General features: G+C 40.4%; 1 long non-coding RNA gene across 1 annotated transcript in view; it reads right to left on the reverse strand.

Annotated features, from left to right (window-relative positions):
- Positions 1-9,384: 9,384 nt before the first annotated feature.
- The window catches only part of LOC141942286 (uncharacterized), a 46,439-nt gene continuing 40,921 nt past the window's right edge, over positions 9,385-14,902 (reverse strand). The window contains exon 3 of the long non-coding RNA XR_012628591.1: positions 9,385-10,344. This is a non-coding gene — a long non-coding RNA (uncharacterized LOC141942286). The remainder of the gene's footprint in view (positions 10,345-14,902) is intronic.

Below are 14,902 nucleotides of genomic sequence, written 5' to 3' on the forward strand. Positions count from 1 at the left end.
TTATTTACTTTCTCTGATCTGCTGTTTGCTACTGCTGCTCACACCTCCACTACATCTACCCAGGACACACAAGATGGCAATTGATTTCCTACCCCAGGACTAGACAGAACCAATAGGCAGCATCAGATGGGATTAGTGTTTCAGTCCATCAGTGCCAGAGACTGAGCACAAACATGAGTGGTAGAGCTAAACACTGTTTTTGTTGCCTCTTTCCAATGCCTTCAATGTCTGACTCAGATTCTTATTCCCATTGATGACTGGTTCTGTTCCTGAGCATTCTGCAGGGGTCTCTAGGTCTTTAGTAAGCACTGAATATGCAACCAAAAGACATGGACAGCGAAAGAGTTCTCTGGGCCTGATCAGTTAAATGTCTCCTAGATCCATTGGATTCTGGATCATATGAGTAAACATGTATATACAGGAGTTATATAAAATAAACCAAACTAATGGAGCCTGTACAAAAATAGCAGTATAAATAAATACATATAAGCACATTTCAGTCTTCAGTTTTCCAGAACACTCTAGGACTGCTTTACATTTCCGGTGGGACCTGACTATATGGAAAGTACAATATACAGTAGAATTCACTTTTTTTTTTATTCAGCCATTTTTTGCTGTTCTATACACAGGTCGTGACCTCTCACCTCCTGTTTATTTCTTCCCATGTTGACCTTTCACTGAAGCACGGGGCTAATTTTGTGCTCCAGTGACCAAGAATAGGAATTTGTCACTTTATTCAAAATGGAATGAATACAGGTATGTCTGGCATTCTCAGCTGGGCTTAACCCTCTGCATGCTGAAAACAGTCAAATAGCCAAGTGATCTCTATTAGGAAATATCTTTTCTGAAGTTGTGCTATTTTTTGTAACAAAAGAGCTTTGCTTCTTTTGTCTGAAAAGGGGTTTTTCTTTTTCTGTGCACAGCCGGGTACAGTTTTCTTTGTTGCAAAATACAATGAACTAAACAGAAGAAAATGACAGGTTAGAGGTCCATAGAAATTTGCAATGGTTCTAAGGGAGAACTTTCATTAGTGTTAGGAAATAACCTCCATCTTAATTGTCTGCTGTACAAACAAAGTTCTATGTGTTATCTTTGACTGAGAAAGAAATAACTAATTTCTCCAGTAAGATGCCAGTAATGAATTCTTATGGACTAATCTTAATAAGTATGTGCAAAGTAATCTATGCTTCTCATGTTGAGTTATAAAATATAATTCTTTTCCTTATGCAAATACTTTCACTGGTACTTATCCATCTATTCAAATCTTCTGTGCAGTAGGGCTCCTTTCTCCAACTGTAAGTTCTGTAAAGGGAAAAGACGTCAGTGGATTCATGCAGGATTTGAAGTTAACACTTAAGTCCTGTGTTAGAATTACAAAGGATAAGGGTGCCAGCAAAAAAAACCCCAGTAGGTCTCAAGTGAGACAGTCAGTAGATTCAAGCACTACCTGCAAAAATGAAATAAGTGGTTCCATGAGCAATGAACTTTCAGAGTGTGATTTCCTACAAATATATCCTTTTTATTTCTATGGTCTTTGCTGCAGCGACCATTGTCTCCCTTTTCCTCCTGGTGGCTATATTACTATATTTTCAGTTCTTCGTCATGTGCCCTGATCTTTTCTCCTAAATACACACATTGTTGCCTTCCCAGATACTGTCATTACCTGATAAACACATGCCTTGAGCTATGCATGTATCTTTTGGCCAGCCAGTGCACAGGAGCTGTCTGGCCAAGAGAACAACACTGCTGAGCACTGCCCTTCCTGCAGTGGAAACACTCGTTTGGGCCACTAATCTCACAAAACTTGTCAAGAGTTAGCATATCTGAGCACTTTAGCACCTTCATTTAATTTACTGAAATTAAGTTCAAAGGTTACTTGTGGGAAGAACAACAGACATAAATGGCATGCTCCAGTAGGCTTCCTAACCCTCAGGAAACCAAGTCAAAAAAGCTTCAGTGGCTTTGGACCCTGTTATAGGTCACAGGCTGAACCAGTCCTGTGCCTTCATCTAGGATGGAGACCTCCCAAACATGTTTCCAGCTAGGCCAGCGGTTCTGATCTCATGAACATGAAGAAAGCATCATTTCAGATAATTTGTGCAGAACTTTTTTGAGATAATTTGTGTAGAAATTTTGGCCCTCTCAGTTAAAATCAGTAAAATACTATATAAAATATAAATGTGCATATTTTTTAACACACTTTAAAATACCTCTAAAATCCCAAGTCTTCCATATCTTCCAACAGTGTCAGAACTGTGTAAATGAAAGGAGCAGAATGTTGAATTGTAAGGTCTGTTATGTGGACTGGGATTTTCTCCTCAAAAGAGTGCACTTCTAGTGCACTACAAATGGGTGCCAAACTTTATGTGTTGTTTTTAAAATAAAAATCTCAGACCCTGGGCAGGTCCTGCACATAATTTCACTGAACAGGGAGTATCCTCACCCCTCTTTCCTCAGTGCTGAGCTCATGGCTGTTGGCCTTGACACAGTTTGGCTTCACAACAGCCACATGAACAACAGATGCTCCAAGCTGCTCGGTTCTGGGTCTGTCCATGGGTGGGTGTATGCTCAGGGGGCTGCAGGCAGATCATGGGATTCAGAAGTGATGCACTTTGTTCACTTCCTGGTTCAAACCTCTAAGTGATTGCAGTTATTTCCTATTCTGAGAACAAGGAAATAGAGGTGTGGGTGAAATGGAGTGTCGTACATTTGTAATGGCAATCACAGTAACTGTAACACTAACACCATAGAGAGGCGTGACATCTTTTTTCCTTTTAGTTATTTATATTTATACTTATACAATATTTATATTTATACTATATTTATACTTTTTAGTACTACTTTTTCCGAGGTGGAAAACTAGATCCTACACTTGGCTAAAACATGTTTTCCAGATTCACCTGAAGTATGCCAAAATATATACATAAAATATTCATGTGACTTAAGAGAAGGACAAGAAGGATCCTAAAATCAAGATTAATTAGTTTCAGCTTCTCTCCAGCAAATATAACCTCCCTGCCAAGCACAGATAACTATTTAGCAGAATAATTCTATGAAAGCACTTAAGAACAGCAGAATCTAGTTAACTTAGAAGTTACTGGCAGTTAATACTACCCCATGGTCGGAAATTCTTCCTGTTCATGCTATGTAGGGTATTTTAGTCACAACTACAAGCATATTCTCCCTCTTTTAGACATAAAACATTGTGTCATTCACTGTTTTCAGTTCTCACCTCTCTAAGTGCAGAGTATGATGCCAAGGGAGTGGAAGTCAGTGAAGAGCATGTGCTTCTGGACCAGTAGACCTTTAATAGCTTACAGTATTACTGAGGCCGCAATTCATCCAATTTGCTGACAAGTTAAGGATTCAGCTTTCACAAGCTAGTGGAAGCTGTGCTCACCAGTGCCAGCAGAGAACCTATATTTTTATCTGTTCATCAATATCTCTATATTTTCATAAATGCTTCCTTCCTAATAGAATATGTCGGTATTTATGTACACAGATTATTGTTTCTTACTGACCTACACTCTTCATGGTGCTTTCTACTACTAGAATGAGATCAGCAGCAGCATCCTGGTCTGGCCAGGGGCTCTGGCTCCTTCCCTGAGCTGTAAGGCTTTGCACAAGTGGCAAAGCAGGGAGGCATCAGCACCAAACCATCCTTGTTAGTCCTGGCACTTGCATACTAACTGCTTCTATGGTGACCACTTAACTCTGATAAACTGAATGCTGAGGGGGAAAAAAACCCCACAACCTAAACAGAACAGAACAGCATGCCTAAACAGCCCAATACCACACTTCTCATGCTTTACAGAATTTTACATGGGTGTTTTTCCTCTGTGAGCATGCACATGCTCTGATTTTGATCATTTAAAATTTCTGCATCCCTTAGGTTGCATTCTTTCACTCCAGAATAACTTTTATTGTGATAGATGAACTGGAACAAGTGTGGGCTTCCTCATAGCCACTTCCCATCAAAGTACCCTGTGCTAAGCAGCAAGCTGTGCAGTCAAATGGAAGGAAGGACAAAAGTCCACTTTTCCCTTATCCCTTCCCCATGGCAACCTGACCATGAACAGTGACCCCCAGCAGTACAGCTGAGGCCTGAAACTGTGCTGAATTACTCAGAAAGAGCATCTCCTGACCCCAGGCAGCAGAACCCAATGGAAACACATGACCTGTAACTGCAGAACCCCTTGCCTGACGTTGCGTTTGTACTGTACACAGCCAACACAGGTCAGAGCCTTTCAGGAAGCTGACTTAATGATTCTCAAATCTAATTTAAAGTGAACCAGTGAACCTAGAACTATTCAGCAAACAGGTTCTGCAATTAGAGGGATTTAAATTAAGCAGTCAAAAAAAACCCATAGAAATATCACACCTCCTTGAATTAGGTATTGAAATCAAATACTTTTTCTCATGGCTGACCTTTGTTAGTTACATGTAAACTGAACTGACGATGAGTCACTGAGCTAGCAAATTAGCTACTGGTAGTTGTTGACAGGGTCAGCAAGAAATCTACCACATTTTAAAACAAAAATAAAATCATCGTGTAGGTATTGTACATTACTCACTTCATATATACTTCTTGTCCTTAGCGACATTCAGAAACCATTGGCTGCAATAAGAGGAAAAACAGGAGATCCCGGGGTTTTCACACTCTCTGCCAAATGTAGTCAGAAATTTAGCACCATAAGTTTTGGTTAAAGAGCAATAGCAGTATCTATTTGTTGTGCTTTCCACCACATAAGTAATAGAATTGACCTTAACAGTGGGTAGAAAAAGGACCAAACTCTCTAACTCCCTACCCTGGTTAATATGATTTCAGTAAAACTACAGCCTATGTTATAACGCTTCTACACAACAACTTTTTGCCTTGTGGGAGCAAGGTAGACCAATAGTTCATTACAAGAACACTAGTTCTGTGATTAACTCTTATGACTGTATTAGTAATTTGGAACACAGCTAATCAGGGCCCTGAATGTATTTTTGAGTGAGAGCACCTTACAGTTAACAACTCTAACAAATGTATATGAACAACATTTTAATGCCAGAATGAAGCTCAAAGGTGGCTGTTTAGCAGACTTGGCTTGTTTTAACATCTGCCCATTTAGTTTATGGCTGCTTCCAAGGTAATGTCATTGGATCACAGCTGATCTACACAATGAACACATTGCTGTGGTCATCGCAGGCATCAGATGAGCTACATGATTAAAACTGGTTTTGGCCACCCCTATTTAATCCTTTCTTGTAGTCAACATGTCCACACAGGGCTCCAGTGTGCAGAGCACAGTGCCCTAAACCTGTAGAAAACACACCGTGCTATAGAAATATTTAAGGTAAGAAAACAAGCTAGAAATATTTTCTGCTACAAATACTCTTAAATTTTAAAGCAGCTTCTCTTTTGCCTACCTAGTTTCACCTTTTCTCTTTGTTGAAGGCCTTTTGGCATTTGTGCTGGTCTTCTGAATCTAACTATTTTGCTTCTCTTCCAGTATGTTACCCAACTCTGTTGTTCCTTCCAGTATTTGGCATTTGCTTTGGAATTATGTTTGTCCATCTGTTATTTGTCCTTTTGGTGATGCGTTCTGCTGATTCCCATTTGTTCCTTTCAGCTTTCTCAACAATTTGAGCTTCTGAACTGTTGTGGCATCAGTCAGCTCTATCTTGGCCCAGGAGGGCGTTTGTACAGAATGACAGAAAGAGCAAAAAATGGCCTAGACCTGTGTTTCTTTTTCTTTGGGAACACAGATACACCTTTTTCCAGTGGTCATTCCCACCAGCTGATTTCACTGGTACAAGGAAAGTGTAGTGCAAGAGACTTTCTTCTATTCCGGTTTCTGGTTTGCTCCTTCCATCTTTCTGGATGTTAGTAAGCATTGTGAAATCATGAAAAGGCTGTAATATCAGCAGATACTCCACCAGTCTTGACTGAGCTTGCACTTTTCTGATATGGGTTCCTTTCCCTTTGTGAACACATCGAACTCCTTTATTAACTCTTCACAAAACTTACTGACCTGATCTGGCCTAAGGAGAACCACAACTCCACTTATTCACCCTTTTTTTTTTTTTTTCCCCCCAGTTACATCTTTTTTATCTCTTAAAAAAAAAAAAAACCAAAAAAAACAAACCCCCAACCTCCTGCACGCATTTGCTGAACACGACCTTTACTTGGCATGACTTAATTTTTCGGGCTTAAAACATTTTGTAGATAGAATTTGAAATCTGTCAGCTCACAAGTTGCCTGTGCACAGGTGGCATGACTAAAGGGATGCTCAGTTATTGATCAATAACTCAGTTTCTGTTTTCTTCCCCACTACAGCTCTGAAAGTCCATTTTAAGGTGACCAGCCCTAATGCACTAGTGTTATCAATTATACTGGGTTTGCAGAGCTTTGTTTGGCAGCCAGGCTCTAGGTAGGACCATGTCTCTTTTTCTACATTTGTTTTGGATTTAGGCTCATCCAGTAATGCAGTCTTATTGGAAAATCAGATTTCTCAGGAAAACAGAACACTGTCCTGGAAAATCTGATTTTTTTATAAGTGAAGATTTAGTTTGTATCAGTAGCCCTTGGAGAGATCTGAGTAGTGTAGGGGAATGAAGGATACTTACCTCACTTACTTTCAGCTTTTAAATTAGACATTAGTTAAACTCTTTACTGAGGTGCACTGAAATCACAGCCTTACTCCACTGAAAGCCATGTGAATTTTGCTAATAACAATAAGAGACAGATATTCGACGGCACTTTTTGGAGTAGACATGTCTTTGAAAGGAAGGAACTTCCTTTTCTTCCCTCTCTTTCCCCTCCCACCCCCAACCAAAAAACTCCCAAGCCCATGGCTTTCATTACATATATACTGGGTATTAAGAATAATTTATGAAATGTTTATGATGTGGGTAGGATGCTGTTTTCCATCAAATCACAAAATCACGAAGCCCAAATTTGTAAGGAACCCCTGAACAAAGCACCCATGGTATGTGCAAGTTCTTGGGGGTTTGTACACAAGTGCTTTGCACATGCAAATGAGTTGGAGCATGCAAACTCATTCTGCTCCTGAATATACAAACAAATCCTGGGTCACACAGAACAAATAGACCACTGTGACTTAAAAAAACCTATTTCTGCATCTCTAGAGTCCTTCTGAAAATCTGACATGATCAACCAGGTCTCATCCAGGTGACCTGGTTCTGCCCTTGAGCTCTAGCAAAGGCAGGAGGAGAATATGCAAGCTGCTGTAGGGGAGAACTTTGTAGAGTAGGGCTGATGGTTGGACTCGATGATCCCAAGGGTCTTTTCCAACCTGAATGATTCTGTGTGACTCTGTGACAGTCTCACTGGCCAAGTGCGCCAGATCAAAAGGAGGCAAAACCTATTACTAGCACTGCAGACAGTCACCTTCTGATTGGAATTGCTAATTAATTGTTACTCTTTAATATTTTTATTCTAGTATAAAACCATAAAGTGTGTGCCCATGAAACACCATTGGACACTCAAGACATCGAAAATGAACAAAAAATATAAGGGCTAGGTAACACATTTACAATTACAAGAAAGAGGTGTGAATAGTGCAGCAATGACAAATGTATGCAGTTAACTACAGTTTCAGTGTTGATCAAAAAAGGCCTTTTGGAAACAAAATTAATGTAGTGACCTTCAAAGAAAAGACCAGACATAACCAGATAACAGTTGACCATTCAGTCTAAGATGGTCAGCAATCATTAAATCACATCTCATTCTTATTCTTGTATTACATCAATCCAGAAGTTGCCATCAGTGAGAGATGTCGGCTTATGAAAGTACCAATCAGCTGATACAAACATCATTATTATACACCTGCAATGTACAAGGAGAGCTACCTTGTCTTTCTGGATTCTACTCCAGTGAGATGTACAGATCTAATAATTTTTCTCTGCAGGAGGCTACTTACTTTATATCATCATGTTGCAGAACTTTACACCTTTAAAATAATTAAAACATTCCAGTTGCAGTCATGTCACATTTAAACAGCAGCAGCTATAGTGGGATTACAGTCACGGCCTCCTATACTGCTTGCAGGTTAAATTTGAAGGCTTGCTGGCTGTAAGCTAGTTAGAAGCATTGCAAAACTGAGATTTAACTTTGCTGTTCGATAAAGGGGAAAATAGAGGAATCTCCACAGACTACTAGCCCTGTACAGTACACATTGTTAGTCAAAAGAGAGAATGATAATTCTGCATTATAAACAAGAGCACATTCCTCTCTTTTTATTCCTGAGAGCTACAATTAAAGGATGCAAGTCATAAAACAGTGTATTATGTGATGCATTGTTTTTAATCTCACTGCCTTGTATTATATATCAGGTTCATATAATTCTTCAGACAAGAAAGGCTTGTTCCATAAAAATACAGACTCCTGCATCTGAAATATAAGTTCACGCACAAGCAATGTATATATCACCAAACCAGCAAACTAACTCACTTTCTCAATACACTAAACTTCAGGTTCTTCCTATATTATGTGAAATGGCTTGAAACAGGAGGCAGCTGCCAGGAAACATCACTGCTTCTTTGCTCAAGAGAGACAGGGGAAGGAAGAATGAAGAAAAAAATTCCCTCGATGGATGCCACAATAGCATGTCTTTCATTATCGCCCTGTGTCAAGGCACTGTGTAATGTTCATTGTGCATGCATAGTAAATTACTATTTACCTGCCAGTGCCTTTGATAAGTCAGTCTTTTCTCCCTCTTTTCGTCCACACAGCATGGAACAGTGAAACCTCTTTGCCTATAATTCTTATTAAGGTGATACCTTTTCTGAATAAGAAAGTACACACTTCCAAAGGAGGCATTCTCTTGGGTTTTTAAGGGCCATTGTTTTTATTGTTTTCCTTTTATTTCTCCCACCCTGCTGTGTTTTAATGCTATAGTGACTTCTGTGTATACAACTCTCATATTGAAATGTCTGCCGCAGATATATGCAATATTAAAGAGTGCTTATGAATTTTTGACATCTAATTAGTCGCTACCCAGTTAACATGTCAAGACTCAGAGGGATTAGGGAGTCAGCCCTTTCTGAATAAGTTAAAGCTATGCCCTGTCCTTTTCATGTATTATTCTTTAATGTAGGTGGTGATTATTTTGCTGTGATTAATTGATGAAGCTCATTGGTCTGGCAAGTGTTACAGAATTCACCATTCCTCACTTTTATTTCTCTCTGTAGGGCTTTCCCACTTATTTGAAAGGAATTGGTTCTAGTCAGTCTGTGAAGCCTCATTGTCTTTCCTCAATACATGCACATTGGTTTCTCTTAAGATTTTATCTATTTAATTTTATATCTTTTCTACTATAAAGGAAGAAGATAATTAATAACGCTTGTTTTATCTTAAGTCATGTGTCACAAATAGAGTTTCTGTAAGGTGGTGTTTATTTTTATTTTTGATACATACATTTAGATAAAATTACAGACATGTATTTTGCAGGATAAAAATAGATTTTAATGTTTGGTGTGGTGGGTTTTTTTTTTTTAATACTCTACAAAGTCCCCCACATTCAACATGGCTTGGAGGATTTCAGGGTTTTCCAGTCCCTGACTATAAGCAATATTTCACCCAGGTGAATTATTTTTTTTTCAGGATTTTGAGTGGGGTTTATTTAGAGATGATATAATATTCTCTGTTGTCATCTATGGTGAATTATATTCATTTTAGCATCCAAATGGAAGCCTTAATTATACAATCTCTGTTTTCCATGTGCACATTCTTTTATAAAAGGAAAAAAAAGAAAGAAAAAAAAAAGGAATGTTGGGGCAAATCTTTAAACACCTGTAGAAATCTAAGTGATGCATATTTAGAACAATGTGATCGCTCATAAATTCAGCTGTGTGTCAAGGTTCCTGCTGACCTGTGGTGCACTCCAAAGGAATGTTCCATTGATTATATACAGCTGCGGATGCTCAGAAAGAAACAGCACATATGTGTGCTTCATGGTCTGATATATTTGTTATATCCCCCTCTGTGTAAGTGATATTGGGTTCTATATAAAGAAACAATAAAAACGTATGCTGAGCACATAATGGCTGTGCCGTTTGCCTACATAGGCACCGCGCCACCAGTATTTAACTCACTGCTTTGTAAAGCACTGGAAGATCTACCTAAGCTATGAAAGGCACAGTAAAAACATACACACACACACGTGCACATGCACAAAGTTCTTTTTTTTTTTTTTTTTTTCCTTTTTTTTTTTTACCTTTTTAAACTACTGTAGAGGAGCATCCTGCTGTATTGCATTGGTTTTTGTTCATGATTTCAATGTAGTCAGCTCAAGAGTTTTGGGCCTTGTAAAAGTGCAACCCAGTCAGGCAGTTTCCCTGAAAGTATAAAACCAGAAAAGGAATTTGCAAAGCACAATGCAAGAGGTAAATGTATAGATATGGTTATGGAAATATTTAATCATGCAATGTGGCTACTGAGAACTTTCTTCAATTTCCCTACTTCTCCATTGCAAAGGAACTGAACAAAAGACTGTTGCCATCGAGTTCATTTCTGCAGCCTCCTGGTTTTATGGACAAATAATTACTTTTCACAGAGCAGAATCAATCCCATTATGAACATCCACTATTCAAATCTGTAATTGGGACAATAAGAGAGCTCCAGCCGGTTTATCTTCTTTTGAAATGAACAAACTCATGCACACACTCCTGAAAATTGTATCGTTATAAATAAGCCTTCCCCTGCATAGACAGAGTTTTTAATTACAATCCTATGTGTCAGTCAGGGTTTGTGCTTTTTAATGTACATTTGGGGGACTGTTTCTAAGGTATTTAGTTGGTGAAAATATGTAAACAATTCTCTGTTACCAGGCTTTAAAGGAAATTGCTGTGTGTGAGGGAAAGAGGAGAGTGAAAGGGGCCAGGAGGTTTTATCAAGGTGCCCCTCCTTAACCCCCACCTGGGTTTGGTTGAGAAAAATGTTGGGTCTGGAGGTTATTATGAAGAAGCTGAAAAGAGGAGTCACAGCAGCCTCACACACCACCGAACCACAACCTCTTAGAAACAAAAACTGACATCGACCCTGCCACAAAAAGAAGAAGCACGAGGCAACAAGGAAGGGAAATAAAAGTGAGCAGAGTGGGTGGGTCAGATAAAGGGGATGAGAGTACGAAGAAGGAAGGGGGGGCAGCATTAAAAGAAATATCAATCAATTGGAGCATATTCACTTTCTCCTGCACAGTAGATTCTATCAGAAGAAAACACTGAACTTTGTAGTGTTAGCAGCAGCTGAAATTTAGAATTATTGTTTCCTCCTAACAGAAGACTCATTTTCCACGGCCGCATTTGCAGCATAATAAGCTTTTTGTTATTTTTTCAATTAGAGTCAATTGACCTAACAAAATGGTTGGCAATTAAGTGATTTTTGTAATGGTCCGGGGGTAATTTAGTCGAGCTTGTCAGCTGTGTTTCATGAAGCCGAGATGTCTTTTTTTCCCACTGCCTCTCTCTCCCTCTCTCTCACTTACTCTCTCTCTCTCTCTCTCAAGCATAATGGCTCATAATTTCAAAATCTTTTCCTTCTGTTTCCCTCACAATAATTCGCAATTACAGGAAGTTGTTGGAGGTGATTTTTTTCCTACCTTGCTTTTTGAGTTAGTAATTTTAAATAAAATGTACATACTTGTAAAAAGGGGGCTATTACAGAAATCACTTTTTGTGTAAACTCAATTATTTTATGAATAGTGACACCAGTTTCTGCTGGGTTCAACTCCTAAAGGCTGATGTATTATTATTTTCAGGGTAAAAGGTTTTGAACATTTAGAACACTTTTTCAAATCAAACCAGTATTCAGGAAGGTAAACAACAACTTAAATGATGAGGAGCCTTGTAGTAAAGCTTACAGGTATATGAGAAGAATGAATGCCATTAGGACATTTAAACAATAGTCTGAAGCTACTGGACTTTATCTTCTCCTGCTATGATTTATGAAGGGATTCCTCATTTGCTTAATTGATTCATTTTCTTAAGACAACATCTGGAGTTGCATTTCCTATTAAAGTGCTGTAGTTAGATCCGATGACTAGATCAGATGTTCTTTCATTTGTATTCTTTTTATTATCTGTTTTTGTAGTGCACACACGCTGGAAACCAAAGCCACACGCCCGTCCACCAATGAATCCGGAGACTTTCCAGCATCTGCCTGCAAACGGCTGTCTACTTTTTGATTTTTAAATCCTTTTTTTCTAATCCCCGACCATGCTCAACATTTCCCCTGTTTCAAGAGCCACCTTCCTGGCCGGCGGGATGCGAAAGATGCGCAGCTGCCTGGAGCCGCGCTTGCGACTGCGTCCTCGGCAGTCAGCAGAAGGGGGCACTGCTGGAGCAGAGCAGCCAGCACCTCGCCCCCCTGCCTGCCCCCTGCCTGCCCGCAGCCTGCCTGCCCCCTTGCCAGTCCCGCGCCCCCACCTGCCGCCCCTGTCTGCCTCTGCTGCCTGTCTGACGGGACCCTGCCTGCCCCCTTGAGAGCCCCCTGCCTCCTGCCTGCCTGCCCCATGCCTATTGCCCCTGACCCCCCCTGTCCTCTGCCCCTGCCTGCTACCCCTGCCTGCCCTCCTGCTCCTTGCTCCCTACCTGCCCCTGACCCAGACCTGACAGTCCGTGACCCCCTGCCTGCCTCCTGCCCACCTGCCTGTTCCCATCACAGGATTACATTGGAAAAATTTGTCAGGCACGGCTCGGAGGTGCAGTGGGTTTAGCCCCATGCCGGTCTCAAAGGCAGGGCAGTTGCTGTTGGGCTGAGGGTTGTGTCACCGGTGGAAAAACCTCTGTGCTTAACACTACGGGCACTGATTTGCAAATGACAGGGGATGGCTCCTGTTTGTTTTTTGGGTTTTTTTGGGGTTTTTTTGGTTTTGTTTTGCCTTTTTTTTTTCTGGTGCCATAATTATTTGTTGGTGGCTGAATTTTATTTATTTATTATTTTAATTTGCCTCATGTCACGTTCTGAAAGCTTCTCATCCTGTAGTTTTGTATCACATTTTTCAGCTAAAATCTGTGGGCCAATTCTAAGAGTAATTTTTACCTTTCTCTTTCTCTCTTCCTCTACTGCATCCAGCATCTCTTGGAAATCGGTTGTGAGAGACTGGCCTTCCATCTTGCCTATTGGGACAGCAAGATCTGTGTGCATTATCCTCAGTAAATATTACTTTCACATTTGGATCTCCACTCATTTCCCTTATGACCCCTGACAGTCTTCTCCTAGGGTTTGATTATAAGTCACTATAGTCTGGACTGGGCTGGAGCCTCTTAAAGCTTCGATTAATCCACTGCACCTAGCATTTCTGTGACTATAAAAGGAAAAGTTATGATTCTGAATAAGCAACGTGCGGAAGAAAGAAGCAAAAGCATAAAGTATTAAACTTTCATCCAGCACCATAGGAGAGATGTAGTTATTAAATTTCAGCTGCTTATCAAACTGATATGAAAGTCATTTTGCATGATTGCTTTGCATCCTCAAATCTTCTGCTTTTATTTGCAGTGCATCTCTGTGCTTTCTTATTAGAAAAATACTCAAAGGATAAAAAAGCTGATAATATTATTCAGTTTTGACAATTAGGTAGAAAAAACATTTTAAGAAGTGCTTTTTTTATTGCAGCTAGTAATAATAGTGGTGGTCCTCCTGGTAGCAGTCTCTTCTGATGCTACCCAGGGTGATGCTAGCTTTACCCTGTAATGTCTAAAGCCCTGATGGTTACACTGGTAAAGCTGTTAAGGAGTGTGAGCCAGGATGTCATTCTCAATATCACAATGTATGCAGCCACAGCCCACTTTGCCTTGAGAGGTCCATATTTTATGGCTTTTTCACTCTCCCCTTCCTATTTCAAAGATTCACAGATGGACTGTGGCTAGTATCTGTGCTGAGAGGGGCAGGACAAATAGCACCTTCCCAGCTTTACACACCCAGTCCTGGATTTGCCTGCAGCTGCTGTCCATCCCCTCAGGATCACTGTCATGTTAGCCACTTCAGCAAACCTATCTCTGCCTATTTACAATCCATCTCCCATACACTTTAGCTGCCCAGCAACTGCCTTTAATTGTTACCTCCCCACATTGTGGTTCCCTTCCAGTTCAGCTTAATCTGCTCCTGATGCTTTGCGTGTGAATTTATGTAAAGCTGTGAGCATTCATGGGAATGCGGAGCCCTTAGAAGATGAGAGCAAATCATCCCATCTCCCACAACTCTCCCTTTCCCCACCATGGGTTTCCACAACTTGATGCTTGGTTGTTTTTTTTCCAACAAATGTTCCAACCATTTCTTCAGTACTCTCCCTGCCTTCCCATTTTCTGTCAATGCTTCCCCATCTCCTGCTGGCTTTTACTCCTCTATGATTTAATTCACTCCCAGCAACTGTTGCAAAGCTGATGCTCCCTAGCATTTATCTCTTTATCACTGGTTGCTACCTTCTGTCCAATCCTTTCATTTCATACTATCCACCTCACATCACTGGCCAGATGTCTGGTCATAAACTCAGTATAAGAAAAATGCAACCTCTTTGATCCACTGTTTCTCCATCATTGTACAGAATTATTTCTGTTGCATGATGCTGGAGGATATTAGGCCATATCCTGGGATGCATCAAGAGAATTGTGGCCAGCAGGTCAAGGGAGGTGATTCTCCCCCTCTGCTCCACTCTCGTGAGATCTCTCACCTGGAGTGCTGTGTCCAGCTCTGGAGCCCTCAGCGTAATGGAGCTGCTCGAGTGGGTCCAGATGAGGGCATGAAGATGATCAGGGGGCTGGAGCACCTCCCCTATGAGGACAGGCTGAAAGAGTTGGGGTTGTTCATCCTGGAGAAGAGAAGGCTCCAGGGAGACCTTATAGCAGCCTTCCAGTACTTAAAGGGGGCCTACAGGAAAGATGGGGAAGGGACTCTTTA

The sequence above is a fragment of the Strix uralensis genome, chromosome 4, assembly GCF_047716275.1.
Source record: "Strix uralensis isolate ZFMK-TIS-50842 chromosome 4, bStrUra1, whole genome shotgun sequence".
NCBI classification, from domain to species: Eukaryota; Metazoa; Chordata; class Aves; order Strigiformes; family Strigidae; genus Strix; species Strix uralensis.